We start from the raw sequence: 22,928 nt of genomic DNA, 5'->3' as shown, positions 1-22,928 counted from the left end.
ATGTGCATACAACTGCCTCAAGCTACCAACTCGAATGGCTTTCAACACTGAGTCTATGTCATCCCACTGTCTACCCAACATGCACAAGCAATTATACAACTGACACATTCAGAGTAGATATTTCTTCCTAATTCTTACAAAGGGTGAAAATTTGCAGTATTTCAAAAGATGCTTAGGAAACTTGCAAAGTAATGTATGAGATGTTTGTTATTAAAGGACATTTTAAATCACAAATTGAAAAGCACCCAAAAGAAAATAAACACAGTGAGTCAGAAGTGTGATTCAGCAACAGGAATTWAAAAAAAAATAGAAAATGAAAAGTAAGTCTGGTGTAACTAAAAAAAAAAACAAAAACAAAGGGAGAGAGGGATAAAAAGGATGCCAATGGATGCAGACAAATAAATCAAGTGAAGCCTGGGCCTAAATGAAATCCCAACTTTTCCTTCCAAAGTACCACAGTCTTCGCAGCCCTTCCTGGCTTGAAGGTCCAAGAAGGATATCAGTCAGCCAGAAGCAAATGGACAAAACCAGATCAGCATGCTGGTCGAACATGCCGCCCCACCAAGACCTTGTTCCTACCATTGGCAGAGCCAGAGAACCGTTTGTCTCACCTACGTGCAGGCAAGATGTGAGAATGAGACCCTTCAGAATGTGGCAACCCTTGGGAAGCACTGCATCTGCAGCTGACACACAGGTGTGTGTGCAGTGAACAGCCACAGAAAGAGTTAAGTGTGCAAGGGCAGGATAGCAAAACCTGCTTTAATTGCATCAGGCACCATCCAGCTCATCCTTCAGCATTCTGTGCACACACAGCCTCCACTCTGCCTCCCTCTCCAAAGCACTAATGAGATGACATCGGGCAATCCGCACAGGACCTGACCTGCTTCCACAACATTTTGTGCACCGACTCAAGTTACTTTTGTCTTAAACTGTTGCTTTTTACAACTGCTCACCTGTGTGAACTGACAGCTTAGTATTCCAGGCAGATACTCTAAGCAGCGCTCCTCCACTGAGCTCGGGGATTTTCTCTCACGTGCACATCGCCCGCTGGAACATTCATTCATTTTAACAGATGTTCGTGATGGGTTCCATAATGTCTGTAAGTTTTGCACAACAGGAGTTCAAAGACTGAGAATGACCAAGGTGAAGGTCTTCAGGAGGGACAAAAAACATTCAGAGAAATCCATATTGAGGTTTTATACCTACAAGGAAGCTCCTGCAGGAAGAGAGAAGCATGTAATAATAAACTGTTAAACGAGTTTTGCACTCATTCAAAGAGGACACTGCTTTCTAGTTTTGGAAAGATGTGCACAATGTAACTTCACACAAAGAGGATTCAGAGAACATACTAAAACTTATTTAATTAAAGAAAGATTGTAAATTGACWTTGAGAAATCATGGAACAGTGATAAGACATGAATTTAGAAGAGTAGAGACTGGGTAGTAGAATACCTCACATCAAAGCTCTGTGTATTTTTATCACTTTATGCATGCTCATACTTGCAAAGTTTTGGACAACACCAATAAGAAAAAGCTAAAATACACTGATGGTAAAAATAGAAGCAATGGAGGGAAGATTTTTAATATTAGGTGAAACATGCCAGCAAGCATGCCTGAAAAATGCCAAGAATAATCAAAGAGAAATAGTCAAGGATGCATTATTCTTTCATCTTGCACTTAGCAAGTATCTATCGGCACATCCTACAAATGTTTCATCTTATTTGCATCAAAAACATATGATTCCACAACAACCCAACTTTCTTAGAAAAACATGAAGACCATGAGTCAAGCCCAAAATCAGTGGAAACAGGGTACCACAGAAGGGGATCAAAGGCATGCTGTAAGTGAAGCTGACACCATGCATGAGCTCACCATTGTGTCATCCCAAAAAGAAGCACTCCTGGTTACTACTGCCTTTCAGACAKAGCAATGACACTCAGGCAAGATGATCTTGGAGAAACAGACTCAGCTGATTGCTGCAAAAACTGTGCAGAGTAGTGTTAACATGTGGAAGACACACATGCTGGGAAGCTCTCCTTCTATGGAGTATTACTTACGTRCAGAAAAAAAGGCACCGTTTCCAAAGAGTTACCAGTTTCCAGATGAGCTCTGAAAGTTTTCCTTAATGTTGATTTTGTTTTGCACGGGGTAGGGGGAAAAGTAAGAAATCAAATGTACAACTTGAGATTTTCTAGGCTGAGACAAGTTTCAGAGGTCTGATGATTAATGCCTATTTTGTTTGCTCAAGGCAAGGCCACAAAATTACTCAGCATTCCTTCAAATGGTGAAAACAGACTATTTTGGCTTAGTCCTTAGGTCCACCTGAAGTCTCCAGGAGAATTTTTACACATGCACACACACAATACCTGTGGAATCTCTTTAGCTCAGAAAGAAAGCTTTGATTGTAATTCATCACAATTTTAGCAKACAACAGGCAACTTAATCAAATCACATTTCTATAAATTACTCTTCAGTCTCACAGACTACCTACAGTGCTAGATAGCTGCTATTTTGAATCCTTATACTCACTGACTGTTTAGAAAAGTTTKTTAAAAACATTTATTGCACTTATACTCAGAAACAAACACTATATGGTGAATGTGGCTATTCTGCAAATAAAGTGCACAAGAAGAGAAATCAAACTWATAACATTTTGTAATGTTAGAATGGATATTAGTCTTCTTTTGCAATTGAAGTGAACAAGAGGCTTTGGTGGTCCAGAAATAAAAGCTTCATAATTAAGAATTTGCAAACCTTGGTGAAAAAAAGGAGACAGCAAGAGATGCTCTGTATAGTACATTTTAGAGCAATTCCTCCCCTCACTAAAAGAACAATTCTTTTTAAGGAAAGAGGATAGATTTTTCAGGTGTGGGTAACTTTTAAAGAAAACAAAGAAAAGTTTTGTTTTCTTTTTATTTCAAAAGCCCCTAGAGACCAAAATATACAAACTCAAACATATCTTACCCAGACAKTGAAAGCCTGAGGTCTGATTACAGTGTATTACTCTCACACAGTTTTAAATTAACTAAAGAGGACAAACGAGGAAGAAGAGTTCTTACCACTGATGGAATGAAGGGTCTTTTCTTTARCAAAGTAACAGGAGATATCACCTTTCCCTGAGAAGGAGTCATTCACTATAAGCACAATGTGTTATTATTGTGATTTTTAATTGAAATGTAAATTCTGGGAACACTCTGACCCAATTTACTCTCAGAAAAAGAGGGCAAAATTCTCATTTTCAAAGCACTGTTTAGTCTCTTCACTGTTATCAATGGGTCTTGGTCAATGGTCTGGGCTTCTACCACTATGCAAAGCTGACAGTATTTCAGTRTGGCATCTTTACACAGCACTGTTGATTGCTACAGCAAATAAYTGCCTCTGGTTTATTTCTTTGACAAAGCATTTTTAAGAAATAGTTTTTAAATAGTTCTGAAGGCTCTGTGGGCAGGATGCTGAATGCACTGACATCAGCATCAAGAATGCAGCAAAGCCTACCAGGGAGCAGGACTTCTGCAAACCTCCTCACTCTCAAAAAAATCAAATCAGAGCTGCTGTGTACACTCAAAATAAGTAAATCAGAGTAATATGGTAGGAATCTGGATCRCTGAAAAATTAAACATGGGCCTAAGACAGCCAACAACCACACCTTTACAAAGTCATTGTCTTGTTCTCAACACCCATGKATTACATGAAATACAACTTTCTAGCTGATATAAACCATAGAGAAATAGCCTGAATTATCCTAACTACTCATACTTCTCTGTGTGTTTTCAGATGTTCACAAAAAATCATAATGTTAACTGTGAAAACATTCACATTACAATGTATGTACAATATCTTGACACGGATAATTATTAGAGCAACATTATATAAGAAGTCCAGCAGTTCCTACAGAAAGCTGAGTCGAAAATGCAATTTAACAAAAAGGAATAAAATRATTCTGGCAGCAGAAAGATCATTTAGAAAGGTAATAATAATAACAACAACGAAAGAAGAAAAAGGATCACTGGTCTTGGAAATCCATAAGGCAGGAATTAAACACCATAATCAAATTGTTTGTGCAACCATTTAGCATCTCATTTTCTTGCTGTGCAAGCTGAAGAACCACTTGAGACAGGCCATCTTGGAGAGTAACAAAGTGCACCAATAACTAACACAGGATGAAAAGAATATTGATAGCCTGTGACAAGCGGCTTCCTGAGAAATGTTTCTTAGTCAAATTGCAGCAATCATTAAATATATGAGGGTCAGACAATTTAATCTGCTCTTTTTATATGGATTAGTTTAGCAAAGTAACAGGAGAGACAATTAATGCYTCCATAGCTTTTCATGCTACGACATTAGCCCATCATTTTTAAAACAAATACTTGAAAAATGATTTCCTATACTACTGAACATGGCCACACTCATTTTAGTAACTATTAACAGCACTGATAAGGACTGACTTTATTATGAGACACGATTACACATTACAGAAAATCATGACAGTAAAAGCATTGACTATCTTTTAAACAAACACATAACTAAATACTTTACATAAAGATTTAAACTCCTATACTTTCCAAACTGAAACCATAATCCTGGAGAGGCTCCACTCCCTGTGCCCCTGCAGATTTTATCATAGAGATTTATGTCTAGAGACATAACACTGGTATCAGTGAAACATATACAATACTTAAATGAAACGTGGTTACTATTCAAGYGTGAAGAAAAGACACATAAAAATTCAGGCAAGAGGCAAAGAAAAGAAACATTACAGTCTATAGAAAACTCCTGTAGACTGAAAAAAATAAGTATAACCTGCTTGGAAAAAATGTATCTCATTTGACAACTTCATAAAGAACTACAYACAACTAAAGGAAAAGCAGTTTAAATCTTCAGTTTAGAAAGTCAGCACATTGGTCCACAAAGAATAATTAAATTAAATCCTAGGAGAATTTCTAACAGATAATTTCAATTTGCCCAAGATGCCAGGGTAACACTCCAGCTCCTGATGATGAAGTGTTATGAGCCATTGTAAGGCCAGCCATAAAGCCCTTGCAAGAAGCAGTCAACTATCCAAGGCCACCAGAGACCAGTCAGCAGCCACAGACTCTGATCCAAGAGTGCATTTCCAGTCCACACTGATACACAAAGTCTTGACAATGTAACTGGGTTTTCCAGGATCTCCTGAAGTAGCTGTACGTACAGGATACCACACTTGCACACACAAATCTTTCAGTACTATGCTTTTCTCAGGTGTTTCCCTCTTGGCCCTTTCTGACAGTTGTTTGACAGATGATACAAATTGCCTGACACAGATTTTAAAGTCAGATATTTAAGAAGGCGAATTACAGCTGATGTCTTTGGCATAATGCTTTGTGACACAGATAGTTAGGCAGAGTGACACAGTTGGAAAATAATCTAAGTTGAAAGCACTTGGAACAGCTCAAGATTCAAGGTGACTCTGTGCTGTAAATCACTACTTTTATAATTGTTTTGAGATACACTTTTGGGATGAGATACAAAGCCCAGGAGAGTGAACAGGTCTGTTTCCAACTGAATTCTCTGTCGTTTTTATCAAGCCTAGTGAAACTGCAATTCCAAGTCAAAGCATGCTCATCCAAGCTTATATAAAATCAGATATCACAATTAGTCTTTCAAACTTCACTCCCTTAACATTGGTTGCTGAGTGTACATTTCCACCTCTTTTGTTTTGAAACATAAAAAGTTTTATTTAAGCTAGAGAGGAAAAGTCATTACAAACATTTCTGCTTYTTTGCATACTCACAAAAAGAACTCCTAGCATGCTGAGCTAAATAAAATTCCTGATACATTTTTCCCTAGTTTGTTCAATAGTGCAGCAGGACAAGAGAGGAAAACAAGCGCATGCCCTTGATGTTATTCAGGTTGGCAGCAACTGACCTGGTGCTATTAWTCTGGAAGCTTTCTTGTGCTGGCTATACATTGCCCCAAAGACATTGGTCAGCTAAACAGGAAAGCTAAAAGCACAGGTCCTCTAACTTCAGGTTTCTATGGTGAAACAAAACAGAAACAACAAAATACCACCTCCACACYTAAAACCTACCACCACCACCAGCTGCTCCTCAAAAAAACCCCAAAAATAAATCAATCTGAAGACTGAGTGTAATACAAAGGAAAATGAGGCCAAAAAAAGCATTCAATAAATAATTAGGTGGTAATAGTGAATTTGATTTGATTTTTTTTTTTTGATAGGCARTTTATCATTCTGAGTTTTCAACTAGCAGTTAGAAGAGAGACRCAGACCATAGTCCCAGACTTGTTTTACAATACTTTGGCACACTRATGCACACTGATACACAGACACTGCTGACACCCAGGGCATATCTTTTATTCAGCTCAAATCAACACTAAAAGGTGAATCTTGGAAGAGTACACAACTGAGTACTAGGGAAACTCATTTACACAACTGATACGTTGTGTGTTTCATGCAGAGAAGGGGGCTGGGGTACAACCCATGGATCCTGGCATTCATCTGAAGATTTCTATCTTCAGAATGACTATTTAAATTTGCTTTTCCAATCCTAGTACACCATTAGCTTAAAATAAGCATAGAATGGTATCACCTACGGGAAAGAGTAACAAAATCTGGCTCTGTGGTGCTGTGCAACAACTCAGTAAATCTGGCCCTACTTAAGTTTCAGTGGCCACCAACAGTGTGAAGTATTGCTCAGTGGGAGGAAACAAGGCAAATCCAGTCTAGAGTAACCCACCCATTTTAATTAACAAGCAAGAATGGAATTAAAGGCTGCTGTAGGCAATAATGGTAAAGCTGAATTAATGTCCATCTTTCATTTATCATCCTGGAACAATCACATTTGAGCATATTTATTATTTCTAAACATTTCTAAATTCTTAGAAATAAAAACGAAGAACAGAAAGTTTCATGCTGGATCACTAAAATGGCCTGGTTCAGTTCAGTTGCACAACAAGCTATTGACTTGGGGCAGAGAGACTTCACCCAGGAGCTCAGACTGCCTCAAACACCATCCAGTGGTTCAKGGAGTTATTACAGGACAGCCCCTGCTCCTTCTGCATTACTCTTCCCTTGCAGGAAAAGTACTCACGAGTGTTTCAGGAAACTGGGCACACAGGAAGGCCACTCTACCTCAGCAAAAGGGAAAAACAGCTAAAATAGAAACCTAAAAAACAGGTAAGAGAAAAAAACAAACACCAGAAGCTACAGCTGCCATTTTATAGCGGACTTGCAATAAATTACCTTCAACAGCATGAGTTAATGAATCAATCTCTACAGTGAGACAACAAAAGTGGCTCCTGTGGCACAACTATGATCACTGAACTGATTCAAACATGAAATTTATATTTTTAAATGATGTACCATATAATTCACATGCTCTTTGCATTTTAGTCCTGCTATGTCCCTCAGAGAGCAACGTTCAGCACCGCCCCATCTGCCTGTGCAAAAGCTGAGCTCTTCTCTGTGAATCCCRACCAGGCTCACACATCTTACACACACTGAAAGAAAAGATAAAGCAGCCCTAAAGACTGGGAAGGCAACATAGCTGCTCTGTTAAGRAACAAAAAAAGTTGTTGATTTCTTTCTAGACAATCAGTGTTCTCTGCATCATTTGGAGAAAAGATTCCCAGGAATTACAATGTCATTGACTGTCCTATTGTAATGTAGTCACACAAGAGACACTGTTCTTTCCCTCTCCACTGTTTCCTTTCCCTTTCTCTGCATCTCAAAGAGCCTTGTTTTGCTATCAGACTTTCATAAGATATTTTACAAACATATTATTTGACTACATTGCTGTATTTCATGGAAAACTGAAAAGGAAAACAAGCCAGTTTGTAAGCCAGGCCCTTAGAACCTCCCTTTTATTTTACTTCAGCCTAATTTCCAAAACATTGATGTAATTGTCTTTCACACTGCTTTTACCCACACACTACAAAACACAGACTTCATGTAGTAGGGTCTTCTGTAGATTGGATGTAAACACCTGCTCAACTCAAGGTATACAAACCATCCTATATAGACTGGCTTTTTGGCTCAGATTCTGAGTTATGTTTGACTGCAGTGAAGATGTCCTATTTACATTTTACTGCACACTTGGTCCTTTGCACTATCATTCCCGTGACCATTATCTAAATACATAGAAAAGTGAGGCAGAAAATTTGAATGCATCTCTGTTTATCCACCTGGTAATCACCATTAAGATCTCAAGTGTTTAGGTGGGATGCAGAGAAGAGARAAGAAGCACAGGTGACTAATTCAGTAAGTAGAGAGTTCTATCTTTCACTTTTACATCAGGAATACTTGACAGCACRTAACTTCTTCATTCCCCGAGCCTCAGAATGGGTAAGAGTAGTCGATAGGAACATACAGGTTACTCACATCTCAAATTGCAACAAAGTAATCAGTTACACCAKCCACAACAATAAACTAGTCAGCTATATTGGAGTTAAATACTCCATTGGAGCAAATGCATACATCTAACAGCTGGTGAGTCAAACTGCTAGCAGCTTCAGGAAGAAATCATTGCATTGTTTGTTTACATTTTAGCTGATTTCTATGCCTTCAGCAATATGATTTTTTTAATGGGAATATAAGAGATTATACAAAAGTTACTTGTTTTCAAATTGCCATTATCCTACTTTAKTATGACTCTACAGAGTAGTTTCCTCTGCTGCTATAAGTTATCTGTAAGCATTTATGCAGTATTCCACTTTATTCACCCACTTCCATGCTTCCAAACTCTACTGGCTGTGCTTGCAAGTTAGGAGCATGAAAATCCTACCTCCTGTGGTTGAAAACATGAGTATAAATGGGYGCAAATACTTTATCTAATTCAATAGGGCTGTTTCGTGAGCTTCACAGGTTAGTAATATTTTCTTCACACAGATAAGAGTATAAATGCTTTGGTGATTACTTTGGCAGCCTAAACAACCTCTTCCTACATTGAAAAATCTTGCAACAACTCATTTAAAAAGCTGAAATAAATGTAAGATAATAGGAAATACTAGTGGCTAATGACTGAAAAATACTTCTTTGAATGCACTGGCTTTTGATACTGCAAGAGCAAATCATATAAAACATTTAAATAGYGCAACAGTGCCTGCAAGAGATGAGCAAACATTTGTCAAAACTCTCAACAATCCAAATGAGTTAAACTCATTAGTGGTACAGCAAAAATACTTCCATATTCCAGATTTCACAGAAGCACTTACGTACTAGGGACCTACACTGCAAAAAAGCACAGCAAGAGCAAGGGATCCCCTCAGGACTTCTGTATCTCACTGAGCTCCAGAAAGGACTCTTGATTACTTTCACAATTATACCAAGGAATCAGGCATTGCAGCCAATGAGACATGACTCTTCTCTTGCTTCCATCTGATTTAAAACAGTACAAATAGGAGGGGAATCAGCGCCCTARATTCCCTTCTTATTTCTGTGACCAAGTCACTGAATTTGGGCAAATKGCTTAACTAATCCTCCCTAGCAAAGTCCCGTATTTTGCTAAGGATATAAAATTATATCTATCTACTTTAAGGGAACTAGTGTTGTCCAATASTTACATTTATAGAATATTTTGAGATTCCTAAACAAATGGTGCTATTGAAACAAAAAGCAATATCACCCACTTTTGTCTTGAGCAGCAAGCCAATGTTCAGGGAGCTCTCTTTCCATTAGGWGAAATTGATGATAAAGTCAGCTCCTTCTGTGGCACAAACAAAATGCTGTTTCCCTGAACACAAGAGGAATTAGACAGCTGGAGATGGTTTCTTTTCTCTTAATTCTAAGCTTTCTTTTCTCAGCATTTAACTTAAAAAGCTTTGACACTTTTCTCAAGTAAAGCCTACTAGTGTTCATGTGGTTCTGACTGATGTTTTCTTACTGYTTTTTCTTTCTCCTTACAAGCTGTTTTTCCTGCATCATTCCATCGAACACTTGYGCTAAAGTGATACTCTACAAAGCCTGTCTGTCTGCAGCAGCCGGGGAGGCCTCACGTGTGTCTTTGTTTTGGGCAGTGTCACGTGCAGGGGCTTTGGTGAAGGCCCCCAGTGTTTCAGGTACCTCGCTCAATAAAGGGGCTTAAATGACTTCTCACTTTCTGAAACGGGGGGCACTTCTGAAAGGCCCCAGTTTCAACCCACAGCGGCATTATCAGCAACACAATCAATTACTAATAACAGCTATACAAACGCAAACATTTCCTGGATATCCCTAAGTGAKTCTTTAATTTTTTTCCTCTCTCGTGGATACTTCACGTGCTCTGAACACTACACTGATGTTCCCAGAAGTTCTCATCCTGGGTTAMAACCAGCCTGGTGGAGCCAGCTGAACATATTCTTTTGTACAGGTTCAATTACTGCAATATTTTGGGCATGGTAATAGGTTAATCTGCTTTTTAACACAGCAGCYTTGACAACAGTATCTCCTACTACAGTTAGAGCAAAAATGCTTTGACCAGAATGCCTTTTCTACAGGCAAAGTACTTCATTGATTACCTGCCTATGTACAGTTAAAAAAAAATGAAAATATGATGTACTGGCATTAACAGCAGCTCAGGTATTTCTAGAGATACACTGTTTTATTGAACCAAGTTATCTACTTCCTTTTTTTCCCCCCCCCTTCCCACCTAGGACATTAAATATACATTAAAAAAAAAAGTAGACTTTTGCTTTTGCAGCTCATATGAAACATATTTAAACAGTACCTGAAAGAGATTAGCAAACATTTGTCAAAGTTCTCAACACTCACAAGAAGTACAGCTTATTAGTGCTACTTTAAAACAGTTGTTTTATTTCACAATGAAACCTATTACAAATCCTAACTCAGAGAAAAGAAAAAAAAAATATCAAAGTAACTTGTTTTGTCTTCAGGGGGAATTTTGCTCCTCTGCAAGAACAATCAGCAYAATTAGATTCCTAATAAGAGTGTGATATTACGTGTCATTGCTGTTGAACAAGTTTTCTAGTGACTTGCACATAAGATTTTTATTAAGTATGAAAATCAGCAAATATGAAAACATCCTTAGGTTTTAGATCCCAAAGACACAAGAAATACTTCCTTTAAGCAGGTGTGCCCTCCTAGGCAGCTGTTTAAGATTAGCAAATTACAAGCTCAGGATTTTATTCTTAAATATGGCTAAAGAATAAACTCTTTAGTCTGGCAAGTTGGAGTCAAACTGCCACAATGAGCACCTGTTGAGAAAGCCCATTATTTGAAGCTGGGGGTTCTGGGTGAAAAGATCACTGTGAATTAATTTTGATTGCTTCACAAAACTTTCCATAACAAATGGTCCCTGACAAGGGTATCAGGGGACTTCCATTTGAAGGGGAGAAAAAAAGATTTTKTTTCTAGGAAGGAAACATAATCTCTGCAGTGACATTAAAACACACCAGTGGCTGCACTTGCTTGAATCTCTCCTCTGAAAGAGATTGCATTTGCTTAGGTTACCAGGTATTAGGTTTTGGGAAGGGAAAGAAAAACAAATGATATCAAAATCCTATCTAAAAAGTTAGCTAAAAAAATATGGCCAGAAATCCATGAATCCTGGGTTGTTAAGCAGTTATTTGCTTGCAAGGTTAATCTCAGACACATTTCTGGGTTTTCTGGATTGCTATATGCACTGCCAAAAAGGAGGAGGAAGAATCAAAACAAAGGTTTTGCAGTTGACTAAATAAAGCAGCAGCTTTCTTGTATGAGCTAACTCTAATAGGAAGTTAAAGTAATAGTGAGGATAATAAGAATATCTGGCAAATGCTTCTCTTGGTTGGTACACAGCTTATTGAACCAAAGTCTCTCTCTCTGAAAAGAAGTTTCCATCCAAAATATACAACAGCACTACCTGTCTGTCACCCCCTGATTAAATCTAAGGCCAAGCTTACCATCTGTTTGTACAAATGAAAAGTGTAATATTCCACCAACTATTCTGCATGACCACTTTAGTTATTTTTAGAACAAAAAGAATCACCAGAAGGCATTATGCTTTTAACTAAAAATCATGATCCAGTTAACTTTATGCTCTATTTGTCAACTCTTAGCCATTAATTTTACATGAATTACAACTTCAAAACTGACTGCAAAAGCTATATCCATAGGAAGATAATAAAATGCTCATAATGACCTCATTTTTTATGTGTGTTCTGTTTTTTTAGGCAATCTGAATTATCTCATCATGAGGATACTAACTGCACCTACACAAAAATTTGGATGTATCTGGATTCATATGGGTACCAGAGGCTTGTGTCTGTGTCTAGCAAAATCACTGGAGCCATAATAAAGTCAAAATGTGACCACATATTGATAAATAAAAGAAAGATAAGAACTCCAGGTAAACCAGATCCTGCATTTAGTTAATTTATGGTTTTGGTAGGAATCAGTCTGGTATTAGACCACCAGCCACAAAATCTTTCCAACTTTTTCAGTGTCTCTGTGTTACCCCACAGGGCACACGATGACCACCTGAAGCAACAAATACYGAGGCTGTTGTATTTCTTTCTAAAATCCAGACTGATTTTTGTCATAATTCCAGAATATAAATATTAGAAGAAGTCTTCAAGCAGTAAGGCATTGCTGTTGTAAATAAAACTGGTAACCTGACACTTTGGAGCTGAACATCAACTCTGCATTGAAAAAATGCATGCCAGCTCCATTTACCTGCACATGCCTTTGACAGCACCACAGTCCTGCAGCCCTCATGCCCAGCTCCTGCCTTTCCAGAACTCTCCCAAAGACAGATGCACAGGGGAGGAACTGACAGCACAGACGCTGCCTAGTATAAAATAGTTCCATTTTAACAATTTGAGGGTTTTTTCCCACCCACGAGTTTTTTCTCTACCCAACCTCAGATATCCTATGTAACTCTTAAAATTATCATATATATCTCTTCAGCCAGTAGATTTRTTCACAATGTTAATTCCATTGTTCATCTAACATAAGACATGAAGCAATTAATAAAAGTGAAAAAAAAAAACCCATAGATGTTGTTTTACATTAAAAAGACACAGAGATAAAGATTAAATCTTTCTAAAAACGCCCCTGTGATTCTATAATAGCACATTAAAAACGCAACACACACTARAAAAGTATAAGCAGTGGGAAATATGTAATATATCACTTGTTTCTTTTCTTCATGTCTCCAAAATGAACTACAATTTTCCCATGTTGAAAAGTTCTTCCTTAAGTTAATAAAATCTGTCACTTTCCATAATGGTTGATTTGRAGAAAGTCCACAGGTGCAGTATTCTGTTGTTCACAGCTTGGGAAGTCAAGGTTATAATAAAAAGCCCTCTGTGTTATGGTCCTCCTTCCCCATCAATTCACATCAAGTATTATTAGAATCATCTGCCACCTCGGTGGTGCTTCCTCTGTGCTCAAACTGCAGAAGCAACAATGACATTTTACTGCTCTGCAGGTGCTGCTGTGTGTGGTCATGAACGCAGACGTGTGGCCTGCTATTGTTCTGCAGCAGCACTTTGATCTCAAACACAAAAAGCCACAGAGCTGCCTGCCCTATTCATTCTTATGCTGGGCTGATACCAAGCGCAGAGAGAAAGAAGAGGTGACTAGAGCCGGGCAATCCATAATATTTATTTCAACAAATGCTTCAAATCTTTTTAAACATCATAAGAACATGGCTCATTAAACTACAACAGCCTTGAAATTGTGTTATAAAACCACAAAACAAAAATCAATACTTCAGCTGAAAAGGAGGTAATGAAATATATCGAGTTGGTTGGAAAGCGGTTTGTATGAATCATAATATTATTATGCGCACATCGCTTCTGCTCCCAATACTTAAAGTTAACAAACTAGGGAGTGTTTTCTATCCCATCACTTAAACAGGTGCTGCAAGGTGGTATTTATCAGCTATTTTCCAGGYTTGATCCTTCTGCCATAAATAATGCTGGGATACAGGAGGCTTAGTAAAAGGAGATCAATCCAATGCGTATTTGCTACCTGAGCTTCAGCTGTTGTATTATTTCACAGCCTGATCAATAATGTGCTCCACAACAGCACAGGAAAAAGCCACACCACCATCCTGGTGAGTCACTGTAGGTTTATTGCTGAACCAGAAGGAGGTAACATTTCTGATTTTACACAGACTAAATTTGGTTAGCAGCATTTGACCACTATTAAATAGTTTATTTCAAGTCTTTTGCAGTGACTTGTGCAGATTTTCAGCAGTTACACAAACTCTTCTGGAATCAACACTCCCTCTGCTGAAACAAAATCCTGTGAAATATAATTTAGAACTCTCTCATTTATTTTAAACTGGGGTTATTTGTCTGCAAGTGAATTCAGGAAAATCTGATACTTTAAAAGTATTTTGACACTGATGAATAATAATAGCATCGATATTTTCCTCAAGAAAAGTCAACTATAAATAAGGAGAAACAATAAAGAACAGAAGGAAAAAGGGATCAGATGGTAACTAAAGGAGACTAGCCAAAGGCTCAGCAGCTACTGGTAGCCATTGTACTCACCCTCCACAGAAATAAACCCCCCAATCTGCCAAACTCTGTTTGTAATGTAATCAGAAGAGACCAAAAGCTTCCCATACTGAAATTAGTTCATTTAAAAGGACAGTGTTCTATCCACACAAGTCTTTCAAGATGAAATAAAGAAGAAAATTGTATATAAAAATCAATTGAGGGGAGGGTGGAGGGAACTAAAAGCACTTTTTAAGACTTGTGTGCCTAAATTAACTATTTGCACCTAAAGAGAAAATATATACCCTAAAAGAGAGGCCAACCTGGGCTCTGGGAAGAGAGGAATACAGACCATAAACCAAAACTTCTGTACATCTGATTTGCTGAAGAGAAACAAGGTCCTTGATTTAGGACAAGCTCATCCAAAACACTTCCAAAGTTGCCATTGCTATAGCCAAATCCTCTTCTGCACATAATTYCTTACACTATGAACATTAACAGGGCAGGCTGAGTCATTTTACTGCACCTCAGTCATTTCAAAACCCCCTGTACTGGAGATCTGTCCCAATAGATGCATCTCCATCTCATCATTTTAGATAGTTATGCTGGCACTGGAAAGACTCTAGATGTCTACTCACTAAGAGAGAACAAAAGCTTAGTTTTATACCCAAGCAGAAAAATCTCACTTCCTACAGCATGTGAGYTTCTAATCCCAGCTGGGGGATGGTTCTGCAGAAGTTGAGGAAATGCCATCCTGTAAATGAACATCTCAACTTCCCTTTGGCATGCAGAATGAACTAGTTTCTACAATTCCAGCAGGGAGCCTTTCCAAATTATGCTTTGATTTTACTACTTAACAGGAGGAGGAGAAAAGGTGCTACAGCTGGTAGCTACTGATATTTAATCTCACATTTATTTTTACTTTATTGTTTTCTATTTATAGTCTTGTCTTTCACCAGCTCTACTGCTGTTAGAACCTTYTCCAGTAACTGTCAACATTACACAGAGCCTTAACTCCAAAAGAGAAAGAAAGAAATGAGGGGGTGGAAGACAAGAGACAACTACTAATCCTGAAGAGAGCTGTATCACATCATCATAGGACTCCCTGCTACTACAGAGCCTTCTACAGTAACTAGCTGTACAATAATTTCATTTGCTTAAGGTCAAATCTCTCCAAAATRTTATTTGGAAATGCAGCAGCCTGGATTTGACCCTCTAACAAGGGCTAAGAATGTAGTGCATACATCCCCCAGTCACATCCCATATCACCTATGATTACCTGAAACATCCTGGCTCCATCAACACATTTTCCCCACCATTTGTATAAATAAAGACTAATCACACAACAGAATAATTTATTTCCTTTGATAACAATTAAAAAAAAAAAAACCAAAAAAAAAAACCCATGGCTTTTTTTGGGGAAACTGCTGTCCAGACAGGGAGAAGGCATTAGGATGATCTCTGTGTGTTTGTCTAGGATGTCAGCTGGTAACTGTCCACTGTCATGGGACTTGGRCCATGATTTTAAGTGACTTTGTGTCAACACATTTTAACAGCTTGATTATTAGACAGTGCAGCACTTTCTAAAACATCATGATAATTTTGGGATGGCTTAAATTGAGCATTATATAAACTGGAATAGCAAAATAARCCGCCGAACAAGCTTCAAATTTAGGCCAAATTGCAAAAGCAGTGTGGGGCTAGGGAGTTGGAAATTGCTGGCCATATTCTTCCTGTTGTTGTCAATGCCTAATTTTCAACTAAAAAGTAAGTCCTTCAAGATGGGTAGTAGAGCATCAGAAAATATTAGAGACTTGCWCCAAAACCAGCAGCTGCAGAGGATTCCAAGTTACACAGTTTATTTCAGTGCACTCTCCACTACACCACACTYGCCACGAACCTTTTCACATCATCCTGCCTCACACACCACCCTCAAACAACCAGAAAATACTAAGGCAACAAGTCTGGCCCTAAACTGTTATACTCTGTATTATCCAGCTTTTTTCTTCTGATTAAATATGACCTTTACAAKTCCACAACTACATGTACTTCCACAATTACATGTACTTTTTCTTACCATTTTTTTCATATATGGCAAGTATATAAAGAGAACTGATTACCTGAAGTCCAGGCTGAAAATTATCTGTGATAAACACCACAGAACTGGAAATCAACTCTGGGTACCTGTTTGCAAGGCAGCAATGCAATCACTATTTCCTTGTACTGCTCTCAAGACAGGGACATCTTGTTCATATGGAAAGTTTTTAAAGATMGTGGCTACATCCAATAGTTCAGCAAAAAATACAGTAACTCTTGACACCTTTGCAAAATCTGATTATTTGGTCATACAAATGMATAAAATGTAGGTGTGTATAATACAGGATTAACCTTTAAACTTCATCTAATAAGTGGCAAATAATGCACTGAGGTACCAGCAGAACACTTCCAGATGTTCCAGTAGATGCTGAAATGCAAAATAGCTGTGTGTTGGCTATTTTATAACTGTTTCTATTCCCAGAGAGTAGCCATTATGATATGTATACATTGTGAAAGACCCGCAAGAACAGTTCCCTATCTAAATACCCAAAATAAGCAAAAATTAAACATAAGGAACTGCAGTTAGCATCATTTTATAAAACACATCAGGAGACTTGAACAAGTAGCCAAGGTCACTTGTCCCCAGAACCAGAGACGAAACTTCCATTTCCTAAATTATCCCCTCACATTTTAACCAAACATCTACATAAGCCTCCCAGGTTCCAAATCACTCATAATAAAAATGTAATAAATTCCATTGAACAGTGCTATCAATAGGGGAATATGTGTTCATCAAGCTAGTACATACTTAGAAAGTGGAAACAAAAAAAACATAGGTTCAAACAGCACTGATGCAGGAATTAAATTCCAGTATTGTTGTTAACTTTTCATTTTCACTAATGGCTTTTAAGAAAGCCAGACATTTTTCCTCAGTCCATTTTACCTTTTCCCTCCATTTGACAAATATTGATTTTCATTTCCTCCAAGTTTAAGTGCATTGAATGCTACTGTGACTGGTTYGTTTGCTTTTTTGTTTGTGCCCCAGCTTTATTGAGGATGCCAGCATGAATGCATAAAGCTTTCAAAAGAAGGAATTGGTTTAATAACTTCTTAAGATCCAGGAGAGAACACAGGGGCCCACTCTACTTTTTGAATAGGTCACACAAGAAAAGTGACTCTAGGTGCCTATATGATGTCTGTAAGCAGACTGCTGAAGTAATAGCCTCTGTGTTTAAAGCTGCTACTGCTGTGCCCTGTCACAACAGGACAAATTAGGGAGTGGTCTTCATCCACTTCTGTGCAAATTTAGACATACTTCAGTGGCATTTTAGTCTAAGCCTATTTTGTAGGCAGTTGTCCCTTTAGGAGGCTTCGTTTGGAAGGCGACACCTCATGAAATTCTGGCTCAAACAAGCTGTAGTTTTAGGAATTCTTTTCTGCCTGACTCACAGACATAWAAGTTTTTGTAAGACGATCTCCTTAAGCTTTGCAAACCTGTCCAGTACATTTTGGACTCCCTCCTATCGCAAATAAGGAACCAAATAAGAAATCACTCAGTCTTTGTGGTGATATGAATGAAGAGTGCTTATGAGATCTATTCCATCCACTCAAATATGGAAAGGGGAKAAATTTCAGTAGACAGGAATAAACATCTTGACTTAAAGGGAGAGAAAGTAACACCTTAAACAGCCACGTCCAGCACTACAGAAACTGTCTGTGCAGCAACAGGCATTCTGCAGTGCTAGAAGCCAAAATAAGTTCCGCTGATTTAAGCAGGGGTTTAAATTGGTTTATATGTATCAGCACCAGAGGTCTGCGCTGGTGTTACTGAGCTAACTGGTGATTCCACTATCACAAGCAGCCCTGTTCTCAGCAGCAGCTCTGACACAAGTTGCTGAGAGGACTCAGTATTCAGCCCAGACAGGTAAACCGACACACAAACCTTTGAAATCTGCTGTCTCTCTCTACATGGTTTGCTATTCTCTGCATCCTGTAACCATCAGAAACACAGGGCTTCATATGAATGCACACAGTACTGAACATGATTACCCAGTTATTGCACATAAGAAACATGTTAGCTTCACTATGTATTAACTGTCATATTAAAATCCCGATGAAAGTGAAGCAATTTAGAATTATTCACTGCTAGAAGATGCTGATTTTCAAAACAGGCAGTGCTTTGAAAAAATTCTTAAGATCATTCATCTGATTAGTCTCACTGCCTTCACTTTGGAATTATTTTTAATAAAACAGATGAGGAAAAAGAAAGAAAGTAGTGATGAGTAGGGTTAAATCCATTATAGTGTGCCAGACCGCTCCATTTTCTGCTTTCCATATTCAATTCTAAATAGTTCTCATGTTGCACCACCTGATGCCAGGTGCTTCAGGGCTTCTGCTACCCCCACCTGACATTGTGATGCTGCATTTTTAAGACCTTTAAATAATGAAAATAGACCTTTGCACTTCAGCACTGTGCTGGTCAAGAGAGCTGTCTGTATAGATGATGTGGATGTCTACTAACATGGAAAGACTCTTACTTTTGAAACTAAATGACACCAGAAGTTTCAGGCTGATCTTTCCAATGAAAACCTTCCTTATTAGCACAGGTGACCAAGTACAACACAGGYATGCACATGTTTTTGGTGCCCATACAACTTGATTTTAAACTTCCAGAAGTGACAGTAACTTCTGAAAGTTAAGAKCTTGCAGTTTGGGTTAACTAGCTGCTCTAAAAAGAAAGATGGCATCACTTTCTTACTTTGAAGCTCTCCAGTGGGTGTTCTCACAGGTGCACAGTATGCACTGAGTCTTACAAGATGTTGGCCTCACTCACCACACAGAGCACTGCAGAGAATATCTTCAACCCTCACGTTCACGCTCCTCACAGCTCCTGCAGTGCTAGACAGACGTGAGAACTAAAGAAAATTCCTCTTTCTTGATTTCCTGTTTTCRCTCTACAGCTCCCCTTCCCGTATCATTGAGAAATTTGCCTCTTAAGAAATTTAGCTTGTGGATTCAAAAATACATGTCTAAAGTAAAACAAGATAAAATGCAAAGCAAAGAGACTTGCAGTAGGACAAAACAATAATATGATTTGAGCCAGAAATGTCATTTTAATMAAAATCATTCCTATACCTCATTACCTGTAAAATATTTCATCCACTRTGATTCAGGGCATTCTGGTATCCCTGGAACAAGATCTTCCCAGGAAGGAATCACCACGTACTCACCATCTTTCAGGCATCTGCTAGGCCACTGTTGAAGTGACAGGGACTCAGGGTAATMATTCCAATAGGAACTGTAACCTGGATGTAAAACCYAGAAATATCAAATCAGAAAATCATAAACACAGCTGTCAGTAACTCTGTTCTCAGCTGAAGTTCCATACTTTCCAATTATTCTTGTTCTTTTCTATTAATATTTCCACATCTCTACTCCTTAAGATTTTGTCTAGAGATACATATGTATTTGAGACTGTGTTGTAGGTGAAATCTTTAAGTCATTTTATTCCAACTCAGCAGATAACAGACATATTGCTTCCAGTTTGTATAAATAACTGTTCTTATTTGCAAAACATTATTTTAACTTCTATCAACTCATATTCAGGAGAGGAAACCAAATGAAAAAAATACTATTTTGATAGGGAAAAATCCCAAATAAACAAAACAAACAAAACCAAATAGAAACAAACCTGGAGAACCACTGAACACTGACGGAAACAAACCTGCAGAGCTACGGAACACTGGCAAGGGGACAGCAAAAAAGAACTGTCATGCTACAAAGTCACGCCTTCTCCTGCCAAAGTAAAACTGGCTTCCTGCACACAACCAGGTAGTTTAGGACTTCAGGACTCTCAAAAGCAGGAAGCATGCTCCAAAGAAAAGGTCAAAACAAGCAGAAACTCTTGCATTTTGATGGCCATCGAATATTCATTACAAAGCAGGAACAAACCGAGGCATTTGTTGCCCGCTGCAACTGCAAGGGCTGTCCTTAAATCCCTGTAAWCTGTCCCTAAATCTCAAACTACAGCCCAGCCTAGGAAGAAACACCGAAATTCAACAGCCTTTTCCCTGCGAAAAGGGTTTASGATTTGGTCGTCATCAGTACACCAAATAAGCCGGGCAATTTGCTGTTTCCTCTCCCTTCTCACCCTTGCCTGGCCAATACAGAAACCTCACTCCTGTCCATCCCATGTTCGCGATTCTCCCTCTCCACGCCGCTGGTATTGAGGGTCCTTCGCAGCCCTTCCCTCCGTGTGCCCCGCTACATCGGTGAAGCGAGAACCCGGCGGGCGGCTCCGCGGCCGAGCACCGCATCCTCTGCTCGTGGCCGCGCTGGGGAAGGAGGCAGCCCCGCATTCCCGGTGCCCGCAGGAGGGGCAGCTCCGCCGTGTGCCCGCTCCTGCCGCTCCGCCGCGGGCTCTTCCCAAGCGGGCAAGTTTCGCACGCCATTAGCCCAATTTTTAAATTAATCACGTCTGTTTCTGGGTGAAGAAAATTACGCGGGATGATTAATGATTGCACTGAACGATCGCTGGCGCTTAAGAGAAAGACAAAATGTATACCAATCCACCCTACAGTGCTTTATTTTAATGGATGATGAAATTGTGATGGGCGAGACGAGAGGGGGAGAAAAAAAAGGTGGGGGGGAGGAAAAAAACTTTGTTGCTAATAAGAAAAATGAGGCCACGAAAACAAAACCGTAAAGAAAAAAAAAATCTATTCTTGAATAAGGATTAATTCAGTGTCTGTGAATAGGAAACGCTGCGCTGGGTAATTGCAGCGAGGTAGCGCGGCTCCCAGCTGCGAGGCGACGCRGGCACCTTTGTGCGCTTGCCAGGACAGCTCTGGGGAGAGGTAACTTCCCCCGGTCCCCACGGTCTGGTGTCGAGTAACGGGAAATTTAACATTCCACGTTTCCAGAACAAATTATTCCCCATCCCCCCGCCCCTTCCCCTCGCAGGAGGCCAGCCGGGCGCTCCGCCTGACGGGGCGGGGAGCTCCGAGCCGCCTCCGGCCCCGCTCCCTGTGGGCACAGCGACAACGTGCCCGGCCTGTGCAGCGGGCCGGCCCCAGCCCCAGCCCCAACCCCAACCCCAACCCCAACCCAACCCCAGCCCCGCTCCACACTGACAGGAGAAAGGGAACGCAAACCTGCGCAGAGCGGGGAAAACAGCCCGGCACCCTCCACGCAGCGGGCAGCACAGCCCGGGAGCCCATGGCCCAGAGCGGCATGGCCCGGACACCATGGCCCAGCCCGGGAGCCCATGGCCCAGCCCGCACTGTCCGGACTCCCGTGGCTCAGCCCGGGCACTCTCTCTCCCTCAGCCCCGCTCTGAGGGATACATGCCCGGGGCACGGGCCGCTCCTCCGCCAGCACCCAGCTCCGCCGACGGTAGCGAGGGAAGCACGGCGGGGCAGCGCCCGCTCCTCAGGGGAACCCCCGGGCTCCKGGGCCGGAAGGGTGTCCCGGGGAGCCGCGCCCGCCGCAGCCGCCTCAGGGAAACGCTTCGGGAGGGCTGGGGGAGTGAAGGATCTGTGGCTGCCGGCGGGGGACGGCCGGGCCGGGTTCGGGGAGCGCATCCCCTCGGGCAGCGGCCGCTCCGCGCTGCCGGCGGCCCCTCAGCCGAGCCCGGGGTGCGCTGCGCGGGCCGCGCTCAGGGAGCGGATGGTGGGAAGGCTCCAAGATACGAGAGAAAATCGCTTCATGTTTTGTTTCGGGTTTTTCTGGCTTTTTGTCCCCTGAATAATGCCAAACGCGTACGTTACCCAGCGGCAGGAGCGTCCGGGGGCCCGGGAAGGTTGGCGAGTGCGGGGCCCGCCTGCCCCGAACCCAAAGCCTGCGCTTCCCCGTGGGAAGAGGCTCCGAGGGCTGAAGTTAAAAGGCAATAATGAAACTCAAGCTGCAGAAAGGAAACCCTCCCGGAGCGCTGGGGGCTGCTAACCCTTCCCTGGCAACTTCTCTGTTGCACGAATWTCAACACGGTTTAAAAGGAGAATTAGTTAGTATTTCATTGATAAAATCATCAAAATCCTTTTAATTTACCTTTTTCTGAGACCAAAAGGTGACTTAAAATTCTTAAATATTCACATTGACAAGCCAGCTGGCTCTAGCGTACAACTTACATGTTAACAAAAATGCATATCATGTACCAGGTGAATCATCACATTCGAACAGGAAAAGTCCTAAAGACATGAAGTCCAAGAGGTATCCAGACTACAGCGTTAATACGCAGGATTCATAATCATAGGAAGGGGGAATGTCCTCAAGGAAAGTATTTCTCACCCTAGCTCTTCAGTTGTAAATTCTCTCTGATGCCCAATATGCAACTCAAGCTGGGAGGGGAAGAGCTAAGTAATCGCAACTCCCCCCAGTGATCCTGAAAAAAAATCCCACAACCAGGTAACACAAACCACCTGAATTTTGGAACTGTAAAAAATAAATAAACAAAAAAAGAAAAAAATCCCACC

Source organism: Malurus melanocephalus, unplaced genomic scaffold (genome assembly GCF_030028575.1).
Source record: "Malurus melanocephalus ecotype Western Australia unplaced genomic scaffold, MMel_1.1 scaffold_255, whole genome shotgun sequence".
Classification (NCBI taxonomy): domain Eukaryota; kingdom Metazoa; phylum Chordata; class Aves; order Passeriformes; family Maluridae; genus Malurus; species Malurus melanocephalus.
The sequence above is the reverse complement of the archived record's forward strand: the minus strand, read 5'-3'. Positions refer to the sequence as shown.